This window comes from Phalacrocorax aristotelis, chromosome 3, assembly GCF_949628215.1.
Source record: "Phalacrocorax aristotelis chromosome 3, bGulAri2.1, whole genome shotgun sequence".
Classification (NCBI taxonomy): Eukaryota; Metazoa; Chordata; class Aves; order Suliformes; family Phalacrocoracidae; genus Phalacrocorax; species Phalacrocorax aristotelis.
Window position 1 is genome coordinate 37,208,586 of NC_134278.1, and position 15,176 is coordinate 37,223,761.

At 41.7% G+C, this 15,176-nt stretch overlaps 1 protein-coding gene and 1 long non-coding RNA gene across 6 annotated transcripts in view; one reads left to right on the forward strand and one right to left on the reverse strand.

Moving 5' to 3' along the window:
* Positions 1-7,071: 7,071 nt before the first annotated feature.
* On the reverse strand, positions 7,072-11,991 carry LOC142054502 (uncharacterized). The gene is made up of 3 exons (XR_012659550.1): positions 11,774-11,991; positions 11,193-11,377; positions 7,072-9,489 (listed from the first exon to the last, which is right to left on the reverse strand). It is a non-coding gene; the product is annotated as an uncharacterized LOC142054502 (long non-coding RNA).
* Positions 11,992-12,095: 104 nt separating this feature from the next.
* Positions 12,096-15,176, forward strand: part of TTK (TTK protein kinase) — a 39,620-nt gene continuing 36,539 nt past the window's right edge. For 2 of the 5 annotated variants that reach the window (XM_075087150.1, XM_075087153.1), the window contains exons 1-2: positions 12,096-12,189; positions 12,749-12,815. The gene's annotated coding sequence lies outside the window, so the exon portion shown is untranslated. Of the gene's footprint in view, positions 12,190-12,323; positions 12,398-12,748; positions 12,816-15,176 lie in introns of those variants that run through there. The other 3 variants (XM_075087147.1, XM_075087149.1, XM_075087152.1) reach the window with 2 other exon arrangements.

The window sequence follows — 15,176 nt, forward strand, 5'->3', positions numbered from 1 at the left end:
GCTTTCATACCCAATCAATTACAGAAGTGTGCAGCTCAGCATGCAAGACCTGATTCCCAAGGAAGTAACCTGATTTTTCATTATCAACCTTGCAAACCTGTCAGGACAGAACCGAAGAACTGGCTCTGTAAAAAGTCATGATAGTCTCTTAAGTTACAGCCAGATCCAGGTGGAGCAAGCGATCCTTTCCATCAGGCAGTAGTCTGTACCACGCTATATATTATAGGTGTTCCTTAAAAAATGCTATTTGGGTATGACAAGCAACAGTGGCAGCACAGAGGACCACGCAGGATAAGAGCATAGCTTCTCAGCTTGACAATTCTCAGCAGCATATAGGAGCCCACGTTGCCCTCTGTTGCTGCCCTCGGACTGCTTTCAATAACCAGGTTAGCTCATTTAAGATGAGCTAAAATTAAGAGCTCTAACGAGGATGTCCTGAGGTGGATCTTTTGGCTCTCATGCTGCTACTTACAGCTGTGATAAAAACCATTTACATATTTATTCCTGGTAGTAAGATCTTAAAATGCAGCTCACGTTTGGCAGGCTTAGATCAGTTTTTTCTTCTAAATACCTCCTGACGCTCTGTTCTGGGCAATCTACCTAGTAACAACTTCCACTAGCTTTGCTTCATTGTATCATCCTGAATTGCATTTTCGGCTGGAAAAGTCAGTTCTTTTTGTGGGAAAACGTCATCCGATATCATTATTTTAGCTCTTTTTAATAACTTAGTATTGGGCACCAGACTTTTTCTTTCAGCTTAAATTTTCATTTCCTTCATGCTTTACAGAAATAGCATTTAAATAAATGTGTCTATTCTAAAATTTCCGTTTGCTTCTCTTTTGCTAAAGTTTAAAAATCTATTTTTTAATTCCAGCAATGGTAACAATCCCTGATATTTGAAATCTTACCATTCTTCACTGTTTACATAGTCTCATATTATGAAAATAAAAAAGCTCTTTGCTTCCATTTACTGGGAGGTATCCCAAATAGCCAAAGAAACATTCAGCTCCCTTAAATGCTTATTTTTCAGTTCAGCAAAGTTTTCTTTTTTTCATTAAAAAGATGCAGGAAAATAAGCCTTAATTTAAAATCTATCACACTTCAAAAAGTTGTGTAGAAAATCTATGTTAATTTTCTTGATGCATTAAAAATCAAACCACAAACTTCAACTCAAGGGAACTACTGACTATTTTGAAGAAAATAAATTGAGAAAAACAATTTCACAGCAGAGAAAATGAAAAAAAAAACCCCAGTTTCTACACTCAGCATTTTGTGGAGAGTGTTGATGGGATTATTTGGCTGTATTGGTAATTAAAAAATAATCTACGTAATTTCAGTTTAAGCAGTATCCACAAGCAGGTATTTTTCTGAGACTGCAACAAACAATTTATATCTTAGGTTCTATCTTCCTCTCTGGCAAGATCTGATTAATCTCTATTTCCTATGTGATTACAAATAACAGGGTCCACTTTCTCAACAATACTGATGAACATAATTACAATGTGCCTCCAGAGAGTACTCAAGACATTAACATCAAGATGATGCAACACAAAGCTGACCTATCTGTATAGTACTAGAATCTTTCTTCTGTGTGTAATTTTAATTATCAGTCCAGCTGAATATTATAGTATGATACATTGTTACTTCTTGTCCAGCTTCACAAATCAAATTAATTCAATTTTGTCCCCATGGCATTTTTTGCCAAATGCCTGAATTTTTTAATGTCTTTCTGAACACTTTCCGGTTTCAGAGAATCATAGAATCATAGAATGGTTTGGGTTGGAAGGGACCCTTAAAGGTCATCTAGTCCAACCCCTCTGCAGTGAGCAGGGACATCTTCAGCTAGATCAGGTTGCTCAGAGCCCCGTCCTACCTGACCTTGAATGTTTCCAGGGATGGAGCCTCCACCACCTCTCTGGGCAACCTGTTCCAGTGCTTCACCACCCTCATTGTAAAAAATTATTTCCTTACATCTGGTCTAAATCTACCCTCCTTTAAAACCATTTAACTTTAAAACCATTTAACTTTAAAACCATTACCCCTTGTCCTTTCACAACAGGCCTTGCTGAAGAGGTTGCCGCCATCCTTCCTGTAGTCCCCCTTTACGTACTGGAAGGCCTCAATAAGGTCTCCCTGCAGTCTTCTCTTCTCCAGGCGGAATGACACCAACCATCTCAGCCTGTTCTCATAGGAGAGGCGTTCCAGCCCTCGGATCATTTTTGGGGCCCTGTTGGTTTTTTGTGACCCAATTTGTAAATAACTTCATGATAATGTGGTAGTCAGGAGCCGCAGTGATGCTTTTGATGCAATCTGTCCAGGGCTGTTAAGAAAAAGAAGATAGGACAGTCTGAATCTGATCTCTTTGGTAATTTTGGCAGCAAAGGTATTCATGTCCCTGCCATCCTGGCTGAAATTACAGGCTTCTTTGTCAGCAGATCATTAATTTGTAATATAGCTGTGGTTTGTGCATGCTCACAGTTCATCTACCATATCAAAATCTCATTTTGAAATGAGCAGATGAATGCTTAGAGTCACTGGAGTCTTCCACTAATGCTAAGTGTGAGACAAATGTCAAACATTGCACTTTGTTAAAATTTGAGTTGTTTTCTCATTATGATTGGCAAAAAGAGTGAGAATTTTCATGGTAGAAATTAATTTATTCATTTCCAGGGGTATGAGATGATTTTGAGAGTAATTGGCCTGAATCTTTTGATCATACTGCTGAGAAAAGAGATGAACCAGTTTGGGAGACTCCCTTCATCTCACTGCCTGAGGTTACTTTCAGAGGTGGAAGAGTGCATCAAAAGAAATGTGTATTTGAGCTGCGCCATTTCTGTCGAGCATCCCACTTTCACTGGGATTAAAGAAGTATGCTGCATTCATTATCTGCGGTATGGAAGTAGTGACCTCCAATAAAAGAGGGAGAAAACAGGTAAGGGGTGAAAAACAAGACTCATGAGAACTCTGTCAGAATCCTTAATTGCTTAAAATGGCAATTGCTTTGGGGGGCAGTTATGACATACTTACATCCTCGTGTAACATCATCTATGCCTCCCTTGCAGCATTACTGATTGCCCACTTAGTCATTCTTTTTGAATGTTTCCAGGGTTTTTTTTATAATTTTGTTTTCTGTTCTGGTTCTATTCTCCTAAGGTTGTTCTATGTTGCTTCTATTCCAACTCTTCCCATTCACTTAGCAATTTCACTAATATTTTATTTACTTGCTTCTTAAGGTCATTAATAAAGAAGGGTCAGAAGTGAAATTTTTGTGGCATAATAACACATTGGATGCATTGATAATTCAGAGGGTGAAGTATTAATGATTGGCTACTTAAATAAATTTTGAACCCTACTTATAGTAATGAGGGAACACTACATTCCAGTACAAATACATTATTTATGCAATAATAATGATAAATGCATTTATATATTTATAATAAATCTTTCATGTGACAAACTGCAATGATTACAAATCCATTTTTGTCATAACTTTTCATACATAAGGAAGAAAATAAAAGCAAAGCCCTATGCCTTAGCTAAAGGAAAATAAGGAGAGTTTATGACCTTTGGAAGAAGGGGCAGGCAACTCAGGAGGACTACAAGGATGTTGTGAGGTCATGCAGGGAGAAATTAGAATGGCCAAAGCCCAACTAGAACTTAAAAAGACAATAAAAAATGCTTCTAGAAATTCTTCAACAACAAAAGGAGGGCTGAGGAGACTCTCCATCCTTTACTGGATGCAAGGGGAAACAAAGGATGAGGAAAAGGCTGAGGCGCTTAATGCTGCCTTTGCCTCAGTCTTTAACAGTCAGATCAGTTGTTCTCCAGGTACCCAGGCCCCTGAGCTGGAAGACAGGGACAGGGAGCAGAATGAAGCCCCCATAATGCAAGGGGAAATGGTTAGTGACCAGCTACACCACCTGGATACACAGAAAGTCTATGGGGCCAGATGGGATCCACCCAAGGGTACTGAGGGAGCTGGAGGAAGTGCTCACCAAGCCGCTTTCCATCATTTGTGAGCAGTCCTGGATAACTGGGGAGGTGCCAGTTGACTGGAGGTTAGCAAATGTGATGCCCACGTACAGAAAGGGATGGAAGGAAGATCTGGGGACCTACAGGCCTGTCAGTCTGACCTCGGTGCTGGGCAAGGTTATGGAGCAGATCATTCCGAGTGCCATCACGTGACAGGTACAGGACAACCAGGTGATCAGACCCAGTCAGCACAGGTTTATGAAAGGCAAGTTCTGCTTGACTAACGTGATCTCCTTCTGTGACCAGGTGACCCGCTTAGTGGATGAGGGAAAGGCTGTGAATGTTGTCTACCTACCTAGACTTTAGTAAAGCCTTTGAGACCATTTCCCACAGCACTCTCCTGGAGAAACTGGCTGCTCCTGGCTTGGATGGGTGTACTCTTTGCTGGGTAAAAAACTGACTGGATGGCTGGGCCCAAAGAGTTGCAGTGAATGGAGCTAAATCCAGCTGGCGGCCAGTCACAAGCGGTGCTCCCTAGGGCTTGGTTTTGGGGCCAGTTCTGTTTAATAACTTTATCAACAATATGGATGAGAGGGGATTGAGTTCACCCTCAGTAAGTTTGCAGATAACATGAAGTTGGACAGGAGTGTTGATCTGCTCAAGGTTAGGAAGGCTCTACAGGGGGATCTGGACAGGCTGGATCGATGGGCCAAGGTCAATTTTATGAGGATCAACAAGGCCAAGTGCCAGGTCCTGCACTTGGGTCACAAAAGCCCCATGCAATGTTACAGGCTTGGGGAAGAGCATCTGGAAAGCTGCCCAGGGGAGAAGGACCTGGGGGTGCTGGCTGACAGCTGGCTGAACATGAGCCAGCAGTGTGCCCAGGTGGCCAAGAAGGCCAATATCATCCTGGCTTGTATCAGGAATAGTGCAGCCTGCAGGGCTACACAGGGAACAAGTGATTGTTCCCCTGTACTCAGAACTGCTGAGGTCACACCTCAAACACAGTGTTCAGTTTTGGGCCCCTCACTACAAGACTTTGAGTTGCTGGAATGTGTCCAGAGAAGGGCAATGAAGCTGGTGAAGGGTCTAGAGAACAAGTCTTCTGAGGAGCAGCTGAGGGAGCTGGGGGTGTTTAGCCTGGAGAAAAGGAAGCTGAGGGGAGACCTTATCGCTCTCTCTAACTACCTGAAAGTTGTGAGTTGTGTTGTGAGGTGGGGGTTGGTCTTTTTTCCCAAGTAACAAGTGATAGGATGAGAGGAAATGGCCTCATGTCACATCATGGGAAGTTTACACTGGGTATTAGGAAAAATTTCTTCACCAAAAGCGTTGTCAAGCATTGGAACAGGCTGCCCAGGGAAGTGGTTGAGTCACCATCCCTGGAGGTATTTAAAAGACATTTAGATGTGGTGCTTAGGGACATGGTTTAATGGTGACTTTAGCAGTGCTGGGTTAACAGTTGGACTTGATGATCTTAAAGGTCTTTTCCAACCTAAATGATTGTGATTCTATGATTCTACAGATGTCTGTAAGATGGTGGGAGAGTTGTAAAGAAAACACAAATCTTTTCCCTACTAGCTTTTCATCAGCTCAGTTTTTATAAAATTGTTGAAGATGGATGGTGGCAAGTAAGAGGTGGTGTAGATATGGGGTCATACTTACTCCTGAGGGACAGAGGAAGTGTTTCCATCTGTTGGATTTAGTGTCTGAAGGCTTGACCCTGTCTAGGCTTCTTGGACCTTGATTGTGCCTTTTTGGATGTAGTCATCCTCGAAGTCTACTCTTTTTCCCAGCAGATTTCTGGAAAATCAACCCATCTGTTGGCGGTTTTCTTTGTTTTTTCTGTTACTAAATATCATAGTTACATGGGCTTATAGAAACTGCATAAGAAACCAGTCTGATAAGAACTGACTTCTTGGTTAAATATTTGGAAGTCACTTCATGTTCTTCTGGTTAAGAGTATCATTTAGATTACCCAAATCTAGGTCTTGCCATCAATTTTCCAGGACCAAATTCACAATTATATGCAGTATCTTTTCTTGTCTTTACTGGCTGTGGTGAAGGAATAATCAAAGGAGACTTTCAACAATTGCAATGTTCTCAACAGTTATACAGTCTGTGGAGCAGGATGCCCAACATTTTACAGATCTCCCAACCTTCCGAAGACCCCCACACAGATACATGGACTGGTGAATTAGCAGAACCAAATCAGTATCCTGTTTTCTCTGCAGGGTCCTACAGCCTGACAATAAACAAATGTGGTTCGGAATTTATCTCTTTTTTTTTCTAGACACTGAAACAAGAATTGTCTGATACCACAGCTGTATGTCATATTACAGCTATAATGGTGATTGCTGTTTAGGTGTCTGTTACACCTCTTTTGAAAGGTGTATGTTAAAATGACTGATGCACATTATTGCGTTATGGCCACCTACTCTTTGAAATACTCTAACAATGCAGTGAACAATGGTAAGATGTTGCAATAACTTTAGGGCTTGATCTAGCTTTGTGAACAAGTGCATCTTTCACCCATGCACGTTCTTAAATTTACTACTTTGAGCTGCCCAAGTAAAACTACCTTTACTCGGTTATTTCTGATGGTCTAAGAATTTTCTCCAAAACCTAACAATAGCTAAGTCTTGAGTCAGTAATTTATGAGGAAAGATGTCATGAACAGATGTTGAACAAACTCAGGTCTCAGATTGCTTAAACCGGAAGGCATTCACAGATCATGTCCCTCTGCCTGCACCCCTTATTTTCAGTAAAAAGTAACTTGCAGTCTCTCGGGGCTTTCTAAGGGAGAGCTGAAAATAAGTTCCAAGTTTCTCTGGCCAAGCTTAAGCTAGTCACATAGAAACCATATGCAGTCTAAGGGCTGTACAGAGGAATATTATGCACAAACTATCATGTGCTGCTTCTCAGGCAGGTTTCAGAGGACCATTCCAGTACAACTGTGTGTCTTCTGAAAAGCTGGACCAGAATGTGGGCAGAAAAGACCACTTCTGCCAAAGCTTTAATCACACAAGTATTATCTACAGTTTTACAGGTCAAAACTCAGATTTCAAATTCCACTAAGGAACTGATTAGCAGCCAGTGGAACAAGTTTGATAGATTTTATTGCAGTTAATATGTAATACCTGACATTTTTTGAAATATTCAAGAATGTACTTACATCAAATGTAGCGCAGTAAAAATGACAACTGTACCATGCTTAGCTGCTGAAAGATGGACACTCAAAAGGAAATTCCTAACAAGATATATACACAAAATATGTTTTCTTCTGTTCTTTTTACATGCACATCCAACAGAACATATAGATCCAGCATGACCTGACGTTGTGAACCTGCACAACAGACTATTCATATGATTTCTCAACTCTGTTCTTTTCTAGTTATTTCCAGCCCACACAAATCTGTAACTCAGTTTGGCCATATATGAAGTAAGCTACTGAACAGCACCAGCTGGATCTGATGAAATCGATATGTACAGTGGGGTATTATCCTCCTACTGAAGCTACCACAACTCTCATATCATCACGGATTTCCTGTGTGGGCTCATACGTACACTGCACTGGCCAGATAACAGAACAAAACACAGGAGAACTCTAGCTGAAAAGTCATTCATAGCAGATTAGTAATTATCCAGTATGCAGGTGAGCAATCACCTATTTGTTGTACTCAGTGCCAACCTTTATAGGCTGACCCTATCATAGGTGTAAAATTATCACTGTTTGAAGTGGCTATATATAATAATATATGTCTCCTCAAAGATTACTGCAACTAGTGAGTGCCAAAGAAATCCTCAAATGAGAAAGTTCTTAATGTGCTGGAATGGATATCAGGATCTCTGGGGTTGATCTATAGATCTGATCTGGGCATCCTGTACAACTTCAGGTATGCCTCTCACTTTCCCGTGCCTTAGTTTTCCAATGTAAGATGTGAGTAATATTTCTCAGTCTTACACAGATGCTGAAAACAAAATTCTCAGATATTTTCAAGGTATTTTGATGAGATGGAGATGCACAGAAAAGCATCTGAAAATGAAAAGGCACTGGCAGGATGAAAATGGATGTTTGAACTATGCAGCAATTCATCACTGAGATACACAGGCTGCCTTGTTATTTCCAAGGGGAGCAAGTTAAAATCTAGAAATTGGGTGATCAGCTGAATTAAAGCTATTCAGTTTTAACTTAAAACCAAAATGCAGGTCATCCAGTGAAAAAGTATATCCATGAAGGCAGGAAGCTAGGGGATACAGCACAGGACAGGATGGCGAGAAATGGCATTACTTGTGGAAGGAAGCAGTTTGGAAAGAATTAACTTTATTTAATTGACTGCAAGTTACACATTTAGACTAACAGAGCTGCAGACGCTCCCTCACGTCAGCTGAGAAGAAGACAGACACCTCCAGAGAGTCCCGCACCTCATCTATGGACTGGAAGGACATAGGGTTTGGCAGTCTCCCCTGTGCTGGCTGCAGAAGGAACAGAGATCACCAGCTCTGACTGGCTATCTGCCTTTCAGATAGCTCAGAGGAAGTAAAATTAACCCTACCCTATCTCTTCTTAGCATGGTTTAGAAACGTTCATGTAGTAGCCCTACTATTGATCAGAGAAAGTTAGGCTTAAACATAACATATTTTACCACAAGCTTTAACCTAACTGCCAAAAGCAGGAAAAAGTATGTGTTTCTTTCCAGAGCTTATCATCTCTTTTCCCATTTCTCAGCTTTCACCAACCTTGTGCTTCCCCTTCTCAGTCCTAGACTCATCACAAATACAGGACTCCTTTTTCTCCCTTGGTCCCAGTTTTGATAAATTCGTTTTCAAATCTGGTCTGTCCAGTACCGTACCTAAGCGATCCCATACTTGCAATGTGGTTATATAGGCGCTCTCAGTGTGGTAAGATTGTGTTCCACAAAAAGATGCCCCTTCCAAAATATTCTCCTTCAAATACCTAGGAAGTGTGGCTATTCTATACATAACTCCCCCATAGCCACGTGAGATCCAGCCACCTTCCACATGAGCTGTAGCTTTCATCAGCCTCTCTCAAAGTTATTTACATTCAGCAATTTCTCACCTCACGTTCACTGCATTTCCACATCCCCGTAGTTGGCTTAACCTCAGGCCAGGACCTAGTCAACAACCCAGGCACTTGCCTCCAGCCTTAACACCACCTTTGTATCAAGTTTATTGGCAGCTGTTTCATATTAACCTCTGTATCACCAATAAAATACTCAACATATGTCATGGTTATAGCCAATCTGTTAGGTATCCTTCTGAAATGAACAGCTTCAACACTTCTTGATACCTCCTTTTTGGGATCTGTTGATTAGCCGGTTCATAAATAAGTGTTTTGTGTGTGTACATCTGTGCATTTTACAGACTTTCAGCAAAAAATGGTATCAGGCAACACGAAGCCCAGATGCAATGGTTCTCATTATTTTTGTGACCAAATGTGTCCATCGATATGGAATAAAAGTTTCTTTTCTAAGGCCAGTCACAAAGCATGCATCAGATCTGTAAATGAAGAAAAGCAATGGGATGAGATCCACTGGTATAAAATAACTATCGTTCTCTCTTAATAAGACAAAAAAATACACATAAGTCTCAAAGTAGACAGTAGCGACAAACAAGTAGTGTGTCATGGAAACGTAACAGCTAGAATGAGTAGGAATACTAGATATCTGGTGATTACTCTTGCTGCTGAAAATCTTAATATTTTGTTAATTACCCACTTATTTTCAGAACAACTCAATTGTTGAGGTGACTCTGCCATCTGTTCTAGACGGAATGTTTACTTGCTTCTTCTCATGGATGTCTCTTTTCTTTTAGATCAACCCTTCATATCAGAGACATTAAATCTCAAATACCAACTCAAGGGGAAGGGTCAGTGGCTGCCAAATTTTCATCTAGAAGAGAAAGGCCTTTCCTTTACTTCCATTTACAAAAAAACACCACAGTGTGGTATAAAGATTTTATCAACATTTGAAAAATCCTTCATGACTCACCTGTGCCGTTGTTACACTAGGATTTGCAATACTATCATCCAAACTGGTACGAAATCTTACCATATGATCAGGTATTTAAAACAGTAACAGGATTCTCCTGATGGGTAACTCCTTACAAAACATTGACCTCTCTTTTGTTTGTCATCCAATCTTGTCCTTGCGGTTTGTGACTCACACATCACTTTTGTCATTTAGACTGGAATCACCTTTAGGTGAAGACTTCAACTGGTGTACGTGTTAAATTCCCTATAGATCTATGACTTGATAATGAATAACAAGCATAAGCAGATAGATAATGGTTCTACCAAAATCCAAACACCACATATATTTTACATTTTTTTGAAGAATACTAAATGGAAGCTCCTTTATTTTTTCTAAGGGTATTACAGCCTTTCTTCCTCTGACCCTTTTCTCTCTTTGCTGTTTTTTTCCAGACGTCTACCCTGAGTTTTCTCACATTCACTTTGGCTTTGCCAGGATTCTACATGGTATCCTGATTTGTCACAGCTACAGAAATGACAGCCATTTACAGCATCATTCACTCACAACAACAATACAACTCTCATCTCCTTTGACCCAATCAAAAGTCCTCCTAATAAAATAATCTATGATCATGTACCTCAAGTGAAGACAGATGCAGAGCGGATTCATGCAACTTTTTCTGCATCTTTAATTTTTCACTAGATCTGGATTCTAGTGGAACATGAGAACTCCAACACAAAACCAAAAAAAATCATCAAACCCACCAGAAACATGTATATGCAAGGAGGAATAAATATAGAAGAAAACATAATCTCACTTAGATACCTTAAAGTTAGAATTGCTCTATACTTAGCAGAGAAAAAATGAGAGTTCCCTCCACTGAGTGATCCATTACATTCTAAAGCTGATGTTTGTACTGAAAACCTCTTTCTCTTTGTCTTAAATAGCCTCTTTTCCTTGATTGTAGTGTGAACTTGTATCACTAGATCAGACAAGATACTTAAATTCTAGGTGAACACAGATGAGTAAAATAAATCTCAATGATAGGCCACTTTAGGTATCATATTCTTAAGACATTATTAAGTTGCATGGTGTCTGTGGAAAGCTAATTAGTAACTTACAAAATTAATAAGGCATATATACACATGCCTCACTGTTTTTTATAGTGTTAAGAATCTTGAAAATATTCAGAATATTTCATATTCAAAATATGAATGAGAAGAACCATACCTGCTATAAAGAACACTATAAAGAACACAGCCAGAATGTAAACTGAGAGAGTCTGAACCGTTCCGCTCAGTGCATTTGCATTCCTGTAATCCAACTCCTAGAAGAAAGGGCCAGCTCAGAGAAACAGCTGCTTTTAGCAGCCTTAGGCATACTGCAGGTACGGGATCAGCGTGTGAAGGATCCATCTGAGGAAAAGGTAGAGGAAGAATGTCATATTAAGGAGCTGGTCAGGACACACAGTCCCACAGTTCTGTTACAGCTAAACGAGGCTTCAAAAAAACCAAAACCAGTTATCGCTTAAAGAGGAAAATATTTTCAGATATATTTTAAGTATTATCTCGTTTCTGTGGTCTGCACTTTGCAATCAAGAACTGACCCCGGCCACCTCCCACTTCCCTTCCCCTCTCTGTGGGAGTCGGGAATAACGGCTGTCGCTACGCCTCCTCGAACGCCCCTCCCCTCACGGCTCCCCACAGCTCGCCAAGGAAGAGCCAGCCCGCCGGGAAAAACCCGCCACGGCCGCCGAGGGAAGGCCTTCCCACGCTCCCGCCCCTCCAGCCGGGCAGCGGGGCGGCGCTCACCCCCTCCTCACAGCTGTAGGGGATGACCCCCTTCAGCGGCCACGGATGCTAATGGCCCCGCCGCAGCGCGCCTGCGCAGAAGTCCTGCTCCCGCGGCGGGCTAGCAGAGAGCGGCGCGAGCACGGCGGACCCCACGAGGCGCTGGGGGCGGGAAGGTGCCGCGGCTGTTACGGGCGGCAGCATCGCCATCGCCGCCGCCGCTCCCCTCCCCTCCCCTCCAATCGTTAGGCGGGGTACACTGTTTTTCCTTCCTCCGACCAATCAGCGCTTACTTTCTCCCCTGCCCCGTGAGCCGTTCTGGCCAATGGGAAGGGGACTCTTTGGGCGTTGGTGATATTCAAACTGAGAGCGCCACAGCCGCCCTTGTCTGGCCGGAGCCTCCTGCCGGCCCTGAAGCAGAGGCCGCCGCGGCGGCGGTGAGTGAGTGAGGGCGGTGGGGCCGGCCGGCAGGGGACAGCGGGGTGCGCGGCTGACGGGGCAGCTGCGGAGGCCGCTGAGCCGCGGGAGGCGGCAGTGCATGGGGCGGGTCCCTCGGCCCCCCCGGCCCTGCGGGCGGGCTGCAGTGGGGCGGCTGGCGGAGAACGGGGCCTGCGGCTGGGCTGGGCTGGCGGCCCCGCGGGTGAGGTAACCTGGAGTCCCTCTCCGCGTCTCCCTCGCTGGCCTTTTCTCACTGCCTTCCTTCTTTGTGATTTTGTTTTTTAACTAGAGTTTGATGAGGGGTTTCGAGAGAGGTGTTGTGTGTGTTGTTTTTCGTCTTATTTAAATTTTGGTATATTATGAAATTAAAGGAAAAAGAAATTCCGGATAACGTAGCTGGCTGCAGGCTTGCCAACACGTAATAAGGTGTGATTGGGTGAGGGTATCAATCTATCGCGCAACCTATTTTTAATTAGGCTGAGGAATACCGCTTTCTAGAAATACAGACAAAGCAGCCCCTTGCTTGATACTGACTTACTCAGATTGTTTTGGAAACAGGAAGGCGTGCACAGGCAAGGAGAGAAAGATCTTGGAATACGTATCTGTTCAGCTCTGGCTAGCGCAGGTATGAAGCAATACCTATCCTGAAATGATACCTTAAATTAAAACTACTCAGTTGTGTTCCTTGTTACTGCTTGGCTGTGTCCTTAAGCCTTCAGAACTTAAAATTGTTTTTTTGTGCTGCCCTGTTCTCCACTGCCTCTTGGTTATTTTTTTACAGGCTGTACAGACTCTGGTTTGTTTATGCTACAGTAGCTCACCTGCTTCTCTGCTGTTGAGCTTTGTTCTGATTAGCCCTATTTTATATCTTTGAGTCCTTTTTTTTTTTTGTAGCTAACAGTAGAATTTCTAGTTTTCCTATTTCTAGTCAGAGGTAATGCTGCTAACTGTTTAAAATAATGATTTTTTTTTTGTTGTTTAATGTTGGGTGTTTTTATTAGCCTTTAAGAAAAACCTGGTTTAGGCTGTAGGACTTGTAAACAAAACCAAACAAAGATTATGCTCACATATAGGTGTTGGGTTTTTTTTTTTTAGGCCTGGGTGGAGGCTCTTTGAAATCACATTTCTATGTATTTTGGGAAATAGTGGCTTGGTAGAAGGGAGACTTCTACCAGTGCCTGCACTAGGGAACATGTTAGAAGTGAGTTAACAAGTTTGTGTGGTTGGATAGCAATTAATAGTCTTTTAATCCAGTCTTGTGCTCAGGGTATCATATGCGACATGAAGGGAGCTGAAGTCAGAGAGTATTTGGAGGGTTTTGCTGCTTGTCTGAATTCAGGTTTTCATTACTGCTTATGGAATGGTTTAGCTTGATGCTTTCTAGTAATAGCATTTTTTTACTATCTGGAGCAAACAAAGGTGGCAGGATTTCTTTCATGTTCCTACCACTGCATTCTGCTCTTTAGACTTTAACCTAAAAGCTTGTATCATCTATCAAGTGCATCTGCTTTCCCGTGGGTTTCAAAGAAACTCATGGGACATGGTTTAGTGGTGGGCATGACAGTGTTAGGTTTATAATTGGACTCAGTGATATTAAAAGTCTTTTCCAACCTAAATGATTCTGTGACAGCTGGTATCTGTCCCTTCAGAGGAGTAACAAAGATGAGCTTCTGCTGCAACATCTACAGAATAATAATTGGTAACTGGATGAATGGCAGATAATGGCCTGTGTTTCTGAAGATGGTTTTGTGTTTGCATTCTTACTTGCCTTGAACCAAGGTGGCAAAATCTTGAAGGCAAGAATCTTTAAACACTTATATGTCTGTGCAATAGATCCCAATGTTCAGGAAAGGTCTTTGCTAGTCCTGTAGTGTGTTTTGGCAGTGGTGTTGATGTACTTGGAGATAGTTCTAGTTCTTGTAACTGACAGCATTTGCTGTGCTACCAGCAAGCATGTCTGTCTTTGCTTAAATGGTGAGCACTATTAAATAGTGAACTGAATGTATCATCAGAATAACGCAAATACTGTAGATGAAGGCTACAGTTAGTTTTCTGCTCTTGTTATATATGTGATCTTTCTGCATAAGAAAGGAAGGCACCAGACAACACACGCATGGGTAAAGTTCCTGGTTTAGAAGTGGCATATCTACCTCTTCTACACAGAGTAGAGGGCTTAAGTCAAAGTTTTTCAACATACAGTCTTTTGACACTAGTAGACATTTTAATGAGACCATAGGAGCAGAGCTAAACAAATAAATAACATAACAGTTGTAGCCACAATGCCTCTCCCGAAATCCCTCATCAAATTCAGGTTAAAAAACAAAATCACAAAAGATCATTGAGGAAAATATAGGTAATAGGATAACATTTTACTAGGCTGATCAATTCACTTGGAGGAAAAAAGCCAGGCAAGCTCTTGGGCCCATGCTTAAACTTTTTGCTGCCGTCTACACCTTGTTAGATAAACAGATGCAGTATTTCAGTTGGTTCCAGGGGTAGGAAGAATATTCCTTTTTGTTAAATAACGAAAAAATGCGTTTTTGTACTTTTGAGAAAGTTTGCATTTGAGGAAAAACTGCATCTGGCTTGGTTCAGAAACTGAGCAAATAGCGTAGCACAGCAATTCTGGTATTTCAAGACTGGATATTATTATTTGTCTTTATTATCAATAAATATTGTAGGGGGTATTACACATGAAATCCTATGGATACTGCCACTTCATCCATTTACAACATATACTGCTCTTTTAGTCTCTGTCCCTTGGCTCCTTATTTAGTGGGTCTGTATGAGGGGTTGAAGTTACTTTACTACACTTTTTTTTTAAAGGTTGTTCTGTATCTTCCTTGTCTCTGCACACACGTTTTCCCTGTTCTTTGCTTCCCTGTCTCTAACCTCTCCTGCGTGGCTTTCCTAGATCTCAGATGTGCTGCCATGTAGCCATGGCAGTTAGAAACTCAGTTCCTGTTGAGTGCATATAACATAAGTG